The sequence below is a fragment of the Triticum urartu genome, chromosome 4 (genome assembly GCF_003073215.2).
Source record: "Triticum urartu cultivar G1812 chromosome 4, Tu2.1, whole genome shotgun sequence".
NCBI lineage: Eukaryota > Viridiplantae > Streptophyta > Magnoliopsida > Poales > Poaceae > Triticum > Triticum urartu.
The window spans coordinates 503,605,521-503,614,364 of NC_053025.1; positions in this window are offsets into that span (position 1 = coordinate 503,605,521).

The window sequence follows — 8,844 nt, forward strand, 5'->3', positions numbered from 1 at the left end:
CACTAACCTATGGGGACAGGCATACATGAATCACATCAAGCATGTCGGTCAGCAGCGTGTGAATCCGGGCTGTAGCACTGGGCTAACAGAACTCCGGGAACCCGGGCTGTAGCACGCTAGGCAGGACTTCGGATGTCACCGCGTGACATTTCCCCGAAGGGACAGACACAGGAACGAAGTGAAACACATGCCGGCCAGTCAGGTCTCCAGAGCAGTAGTGCTGGGCTAACAGGACTCTGGTGAACCAGGCTGTAGCGGACTACTCTGGCTCATGGAAGCACTAGACTACATTTCCCCATAAGAGAGGCTGCCAAGGATGAACAACTAGATTGTCGGATCCCACACATACCAAGCATTTCAATCATACACAAAATATGCTCGATATGTGTAAATACAACATGGCATCACAACATAACTCTACGACTCAAGTATTTATTCATTACGCTCCGAGGAGCGAGATATTACAAACATGGGTCTCATGACCCAACAATCGTAGCATACAAATCAAAGCACATGCGGAAGTTAACTTGTCTGAGTACAGACAACTAGAAATGAAGAAGGCTGAGAAGCCTGACTATCTACCAGATCCTGCCGAGGGCACAAGATCGTAGCTGAGGTATCAAGCTAAACGTCGAAGTCCACACGGAACTACCAGCGAGACTGAAGTCTCTCTGCAAAAATATAAATTAAGCAAACGTGAGTACAAATGTACTCAGCAAGACTTACATCAGAACTAACTACATATGCATCGGTATCAACAAGAGGGGTGGTGGAGTTTAACTGCAGCAAGCCAGCTTTGACTCAGTGGCTAACCTGAACTACGATTGCAAGCAACTCTTTTGAGGTGGCGCACACGAGTCCACATATTCACCATATCAATACACAACTATGGATTCACTCCCGCCTACCTACGAGAACGCCATCCATAGCACTCGCGCTTATCTTGCAAGTTTTAGAGTATCCACTTTCACTTGTTTATGAACTATGCAAGGGGTCCAAGTTTCCATATCCGAGGAATCTGGCTATTCGAATAGATAATGATAACCCTGCAGGGGTGTATTTCTTCACACACGCTGCCACCACTTACCGTCATTTACACGACATATACTCGGCAACCTTCAAGCAGAAGCCCAACGAGGGTGTTGGCCACGGCCTACCTAAACACTCAAGTCTCTAGTCCAGGTTTATCGGCTATCCAGGTTCCATCCGCAGGGAGTCCGGCTGAGGTTTCCACATACGGCCCCGAACGATGTGTACAGGGTTCCGAGACACCAAACGGGCTCCCGGCTTGCCCGGCCACGGTGTATCTACCGCAACATAGCCCACTCCTGGGGTCAGTGCTACGCACGGCCGCCAACACATATCCTACAAACACCAGAAACTAGTTGCAACTCCTGGACAAAGGACTAGGGTGATTAAGAAGCCGAGAGGGTCAATTAAGGATCCCAATGAGTGGTAGTAGCTGTTCATGGATCACAGACACAGAACTCAGTTCCTAAGAACGGTTTCAATGAGACAACCCACCATGTACTCCTACATGGCCTCTCACCGCTACCTTTACCAAATCGTGTTCACACACTTAGCTCACACATAGTAGGACATGTTCATCACCATTCCAATTCATTCCCAATGAATCAGACCCGACACAACTATATGCAATAGCAGGCATGACAAACAATCATGAATGAGTAGGTACATCAGGGCTCAAACAACTCCTACTCATGCTAGTGGGTTTCATCTATTTACTGTGGCAATGACAGGTCATGCAGATGAAAGGGGTTCAACTACCGCAACATGTAATAGTTGAATCATTGTTGTCCTAATGCAGTAAAAGAGAGCAGGAGCGAGATAGTGGGATTGTATCAGAACGAACAAGGGGGTTTTGCTTGCCTGGTACTTCTGAAGATAGTATAGTTCTTCATCGGTGTCATCGAACTCATCGTCGGAACCACGTCTATCGAGAGGGGACAAATACCGGCAAACAAAGAGGAACACAATCAATGCAATGCAACAATTATGATGCATGATAATGTCAAGGCAATATGCTGTTGATTGAGCTAATGCAACTAGCAATCATATTAAATGAAGTTGGTTTGAACCAAGGGTTCAAATTCAAACTCCATATGTGCTTATTTAAATGTCAATTATGCAAATTGCCCTGTACAGCAAGCCTACGTTGTTCAAACATGCATGCAAATGCTATAAACAGATTCCTTGAATTTTTCTGATAATTTTTCATATATAATTTATTTCATTCTGAGTTATAGATAATTTTCTATGAATTTTAGAAGTTCTGGCTATTTTCCGGAATTTTCTGAATTATTTGAAATCCAGAAAATCATTTACTACGTCAGCATTGCGTCATGCTGACCTCAGCAAGTCAACTGCGGCTGACCAGGTCAAACCTGACTAGTGGGGTCCACTGGTCAGTCACACAGTGCTGGCTCGAGTCAACGACAGGTGGGACCGGTCAAAGGCCACGTCAGCAAAGTCAATGCTGACGTGTGGGTCCACTAGAATCAAATTAAGTCCAATTAATTTCGTTAGTAGGTTAAATAAACCTATGGGGCCCGGCTGTCATTGGCTCAGGTGCTAACCTAATTGGGAACGTCGACGGCGTCGAGGTCCATGGCGGCGTAGCTGCGGCTTGCACGGGCGCGAGGGCTAGGGTGCACGAGCGGACGACCTGAGGCGCGCTACGGCTTCCTGAGAAAGCCCGGAGCACGACTGCGTGCTTGGATTGGCTAGGCGGGGTGGCTACTGACGGTGAGCTTCGCAACGGCGGCGGCGAGCTCCGGCCGATGTGGAAACCACGACTGGGGGAGAAAAGTACGGCGGGGAGAGGGGCGAAGGAAGAGGGGCTCGCAAGGAACCCATAGAGAAGCTCTTCGTGCTCGGGGATGGCTTGGATGGAGCGAATCGACGCCGGCGATCTCGGACGTCCGAGGTTGAAGACGATGGTGGTGAGGATGATGCGTGGCTCCCGGCGAAGCATGGCTCGGCGTGGACGAAGAGGACGATGTGGCGGATCTCGCAGACACAACGAGCGGTCGGGGGGAATGGGGTGGCTAGGCGAACAACGACGGTGAGCTTACAGTGGCTTCGGCCATGGTGCGGAGCGGGCGCGGGAGAGAACGAGCAAGAGAGGGAGCGATCCCCACGGGCTTGGGGGTAGCGTGGCGTCGTCCAGAGAGGGCCAGGGCGAAGCGGCAAGTAGGAGGTGGCCGACGCTTGCGCGCACGCGTCGGGCACGCGCTCGTCCTCCTAGCAGAGGAGGAAGACGACAGGGGAGGAGGCAGTGGTGGGCTGTGCCGGTGAAGCTGGGATGGCAACAGGTAGGTGGGCCGAGGTAAGTCCAGGTAACTCTCTCTCTCTCTCTCTGTTTCTGTTTTTTGTTCTGTTGGTTTTTATTTTATCTTTGCCACTGCTTTTTAAATTCAAAACAGTTTCAAAAATAGTGTCAATTATCCTCTAATAATTTCATGTTGCAAAATGGACTTTTCCAAATGCACATAAAATATATCAGAGGTATTTGGAGATATATCCTATATATATTTGGGTATATTTCCAAATTCAAATAGGATAGTGATTTAAATTCAGTGCCCAAAATATTCCACAAAAATGTTCCCTATTTTTGGTTTGGTCTCAAAGCCTTGCCAAAATTAACAAACATTTATGAAGGCATTTTGGAAACAATGAATGCAATTTAAAGGGTTCTTGCCCTTCTTTTAAATTGATTTCTGAGGCTTTCACTTTCCTCATTTCAAGATTCTTGAAATTAACAGGATGCATGATGCTCACTGATGCAACTATCTCCAAACAATTCTAGGGCTGTGACAACTCACCCCCACTAAACAAGAATCTCATCCCGAGATTCAAGACGTGAGGTAAGAAGACAGAGGGGGTACAAACTATCATGATATTCATGATCCATTGCTTCAGATTGATCTTGGCGTCCTTCCTTTCAAGATCTTCATCCAACACGATGACGACGGACAGGAACTCTACCGAAATCGATCTTCTCGAAGATCGGGCAACTCAAGATCAACTCTTAGGGTGAGATTTAAAACTTCTCTTGAGATGAGACATGAAACATACATTCGGGGGGATGGGGTGTAATAGATGACGAAGGTCCACTAAGTAGGCAACAAATCCACGCTCGATCACGATGTAGCGAGGACTTAACTGCCATGATTCCACAATGGGGCACCTTGGGGAAGGTGACTCATAGTTCTATCCCCTTAAGAGGCAAAAAGAATTACTTTCGATACAGAGATCATTGAAACTCTCTACACCAGCCTAAGACAAATCACCAACAGACATTTGGCAGAGTTCAAAGGAATGGCATACCCGGACTCGAATGGGTGATGTAGACTACCTTGTTGAAGACAACGCAACGAATGATTATTGCTTATCACCGGAAATGGATGGGACTCATGGTAAGTCCACTTCTGAAGATGATCCTTCTTCAGCAATTGAGAATGGCAGCCCATGGGAAACTGGCACAATGGCCATGCAAGCTGGAAACAAAATGCTAATGTTGGAAATGTTCCAACCATCATATCTGCCTGAGATTCAGATCTGGTTGATAACATGATATTTCAGACAACATGCCTGGAAAGAAGGGTTGCAACACAAATCGACGAGATGACGTTGCAAGATTCTCAAGGAATGAACTACGATAGCAAGCTCCAAAACATGAGCAGGTTTTGCTACAACATGTGAACACGCTGTCCCAGACAAGCATGACCACACAGTAGTCTTATAATAAAACACTACCGAGTTCAGGTTGGGAACCATCATCAAGGATATCAAAGTCCTTGTGCACTTAACGATGAACTTCTTATCCTTGAGTAAGTCAATCAGTGGCTTGGTGTGCTAGGAACACATATAGAATGGAGGCGGCCAACCTATAAAACCATAGGGCACTTTGCATGTGCATGACTAACTTGGGATGATTCCAGAGGAGGCAAAATAAACTTTCTCGAATTCACGGTGGCAACTTGCATCGATTGCATGTGAACCAGAGGAAGTCACTTCTTTCATCCAGAAAGATACTTCATGAACGGGGCATGAAAAAAAATTCTTACACAAGTTTCCGATGCTAGCTGGATGTTCAACACGAATCATGGAGGAGACAAAATGCTGCTGATGGACTCAGCAACAACTCATCGGAATTTCCATATCATTGGACTTCCACCATCATGTGAACACGGTGATAGCATTGGTCAGACCAAAAGATGTAATGGTGTATGCTCGTGGGATCAACCATGAGTAAGACAACATTATGAACATCGTTGGTTCTGATTTGACTTGATGATAGCCCATACTCAAGTCAAGGTTTTGACAAGGCAATAGATCCAACAACTGATCACGAGGACCAATTGATGGAGATATCGTCTTTCTTCATCACACACACACACACAAAGATATCCCTTAACATGAACTAAGTCAGACAAGCTTTATCTTCCAACTCTCCAAGTTGTTGTTTAGCTCAACCAACTAGCTCAGGGATATCCAACACAGATTCTTGGAGAAGGGGTGATTTATAAGAAAACCCATTTAATCACGAACTCAACATACCGGTCAGGTGACAACCAGGTAATACTTCCGAGAAGATCTTCAGAAAATCACGAACCACCGATATGTTACTAAGCTCGAGAACAATCTTGCTTTTCAGGGCAAGACGATATGATCAACTAAGCAAGGATTGATACAGTCCCAACTCTTGATCGAAGAGTGCACCAAGAAAATGGACTAGGTAGCACGATCAATCTTAGAATGATGATTCAATAAACAACACGCTAAGAATGAGAATATTGTCCATTAACTACCAAGCAACGAGGTTGCTAGGAGTACCGATTGCACACATCACAGTTCATTTGTCAGCATTCCGGTTATGGCAACACGGGACCGAGGAATGAACGATGATGGCAAGAGTATTACTGCATCAAAAATTCATAAGAGAAGGTGCAATTCTCATGACATTCTTGACATAAAAGTGGGTAATACTTCAGGGTAGAATAGAATCGAAGCTTGATTGCATTTGATCTGCGGAATACAACTGCTTTGACCCAATCCTAGAAATGGATGAGGTACTAGAGTTTGTTTCTCCTAGTCATTCTGAACTAGAATGGCTTGACGGACCCCAGGAATAATAAGCATCAATAACACGGATGCACAATTACTCCTGACTGTCAATTGATAGATGATGGTTGGAATACAAATGAAGAGGGACAACTCAAGGGAACATATATCTTTCTGAGTTGTGGATACATAGGTTAGTATGTTGAGAAAAGCTCAACATTTCTCCCAGATAACATGCAGAAAGGTAGAACTCACAGATTCACAATGTAGAATGGAGAACTCATTAAGGGCACTCTGGTTGTGATCTTTTGATTCAAACGAATTTCTGCCAAGGATGATTCATGGTATTTGGAAGAATGATATACCACAGACCTCGAAGACTATCAAAAAGATTACTAATATCCTAAAGGTACGAGCAACACTATCAACACGAGGTAAGTAGACTGGATCTTGGGTCAAGAACCCAGGAGTAGAATACCTACTACTAAATGGCATCGCGGAATGCTTTCGAGAATGGTGGCTAGAATCATCACACTGGGGATACAAAGCATTTCTAGATTACTAGGTGACTCCCTCAAACACCTAAGGTCATAATAATAGCTCCAACATATATGTCGAGACAATAAATTACCTCAACGCACCGGTTAGTGTGCTTATTCTGACCATAAAGGACATCGGGAACGGAAAGAAAGGATTGCAAATGCATCAGATTATGTAGAAACCTGGGATGACTCGGGCAGCATAACGGCTGTAAACGCTCAAAAGATTTGAGACATCCTGCAAAATGGTGGCATAACCACTCAACAACACAATATCAAGGTTCCGAGATCAACTGCCAACACACTGAAATAGTAGGAACTGAACTAAGAATTGAATCCATAAATCCTATAAGTCTATGGATTAGTAACACGTCATCCTGATAGATAGATTAGAAGGCCTAGTTCTTAAACCCCGTAGAAGAGAAGAGGATGACTCAGATCAGAAGGCCATAAGGTAAAGGAGGAAAAAGAGCCTTACGTTCCCTTCCACAATCAATTCCCCTACATAACTTAAGCATTTCTAGACACAACTTCGACCGGTTTGGCTTGGTAATCGTACAGGCAGTCAGGCTCTGATACCAAAGCTGTCAGGACCCTAATTCCAAGTCACATCGATCTAGCCGGTAACACCTCATACCACTTTGCGGCATCACGCACGGTATTCCCACGGATGTCGCCTTACCATGGCCAGGACCGTTTGCACCTTTTGGCTCACGTATATGATAGTGTCACTAGCATCCATATGACAGAAAACCCGGGCTGACATGGCTAGTCGTGAACCCAAAGCGGCACTAACCTATGGGGACAGGCATACATGAATCACATCGAGCATGTCGGTCAGCAGCATGTGAATCCGGGCTGTACCACTGGGCTAACAGGACTCCGGGAACCCGGGCTGTAGCAGACTAGGCAGGACTCCGGATGTCACCGCATGATATTTCCCCGAAGGGACAGACACAGGAACAAAGTGAAACACATGCTGGCCAGTCAGGTGTCCTGAGCAGTAGTGCTGGGCTAACAGGACTCCGGTGAACCGGGCTGTAGCGGACTACTATGGCTCAAGGAAGCACTAGACTACATTTCCCCATAAGAGAGGCTGCCAAGGATAAACAACTAGATTGTCGGATTCCACACATACCAAGCATTTCAATCATACACACAATATGCTCGATATGTGTAAATTCAACATGGCATCACAACATAACTCTACGACTCAAGTATTTATTCATTAGGCTCCGAGGAGCGAGATATTACAAACATGGGTCTCATGACCCAACAATCATAGCATACAAATCAAAGCGCATGCGGAAGCTTAACTTGTCTGAGTACAGACAACTAGAAATGAAGAAGGATGAGAAGCCTGACTATCTACCAGATCCTGCCGAGGGCACAAGATCGTAGCTGAGGTATCAAGCTAAACATCGAAGTCCACACGGAACTACCAGCGAGACTGAAGTCTTTCTGCAAAAAAATAAATTAAGCAAACGTGAGTACAAATGTACTCAGCAAGACTTACATCAGAACTAACTACATATGCATCGGTATCAACAAGGGGGTGGTGGAGTTTAACTGCAGCAAGCTAGCTTTGACTCAGTGGCTAACCTGAACTACGATTGCAAGCAACTCTTTTGAGGTGGTGCACACGAGTCCACATATTCACCATATCAATACACCACTATGGATTCGCTCCCGCCTCCCTGCGAGAACGACATCCATAGCACTCACGCTTATCTTGCGAGTTTTAGAGTATCCACTTTCACTTGTCTATGAACTATGCAAGGGGCCCAAGTTTCCATTTCCGAGGAATCCGGCTATTCGAATAGATAATGATAACCTTGCAGGGGTGTACTTCTTCACACACGCTCCCACCACTTACCGTCGTTTACACGACATATACACTACTGGAATCAGCTCATTTGCCATCTGCCAGCTCTTTGCCGTCAGCTAGCGGACGGCAAAGAAGCTCTTTGCCATCAGCTACCCAAAAGCAGACGGCAAAGAAGATCTTTGCCGTCCGCGAGCTCTTTGCCCTTTGCCGTCCGCTGGCAGACGGCAAAGAGAGGTGGCCCCCACCCCCCGCCGTTTGGAAAAAAACTTAACGGCCCACCTCTTTGTCGTTTGCCAGCAGACGGCAAAGAGGCAAAAGGGCGGACGGCAAAGAGAGGCGGACGGCAAAGAGGACACTACTTAACGGCCCGTATCCCCCCCGCCCGTTACT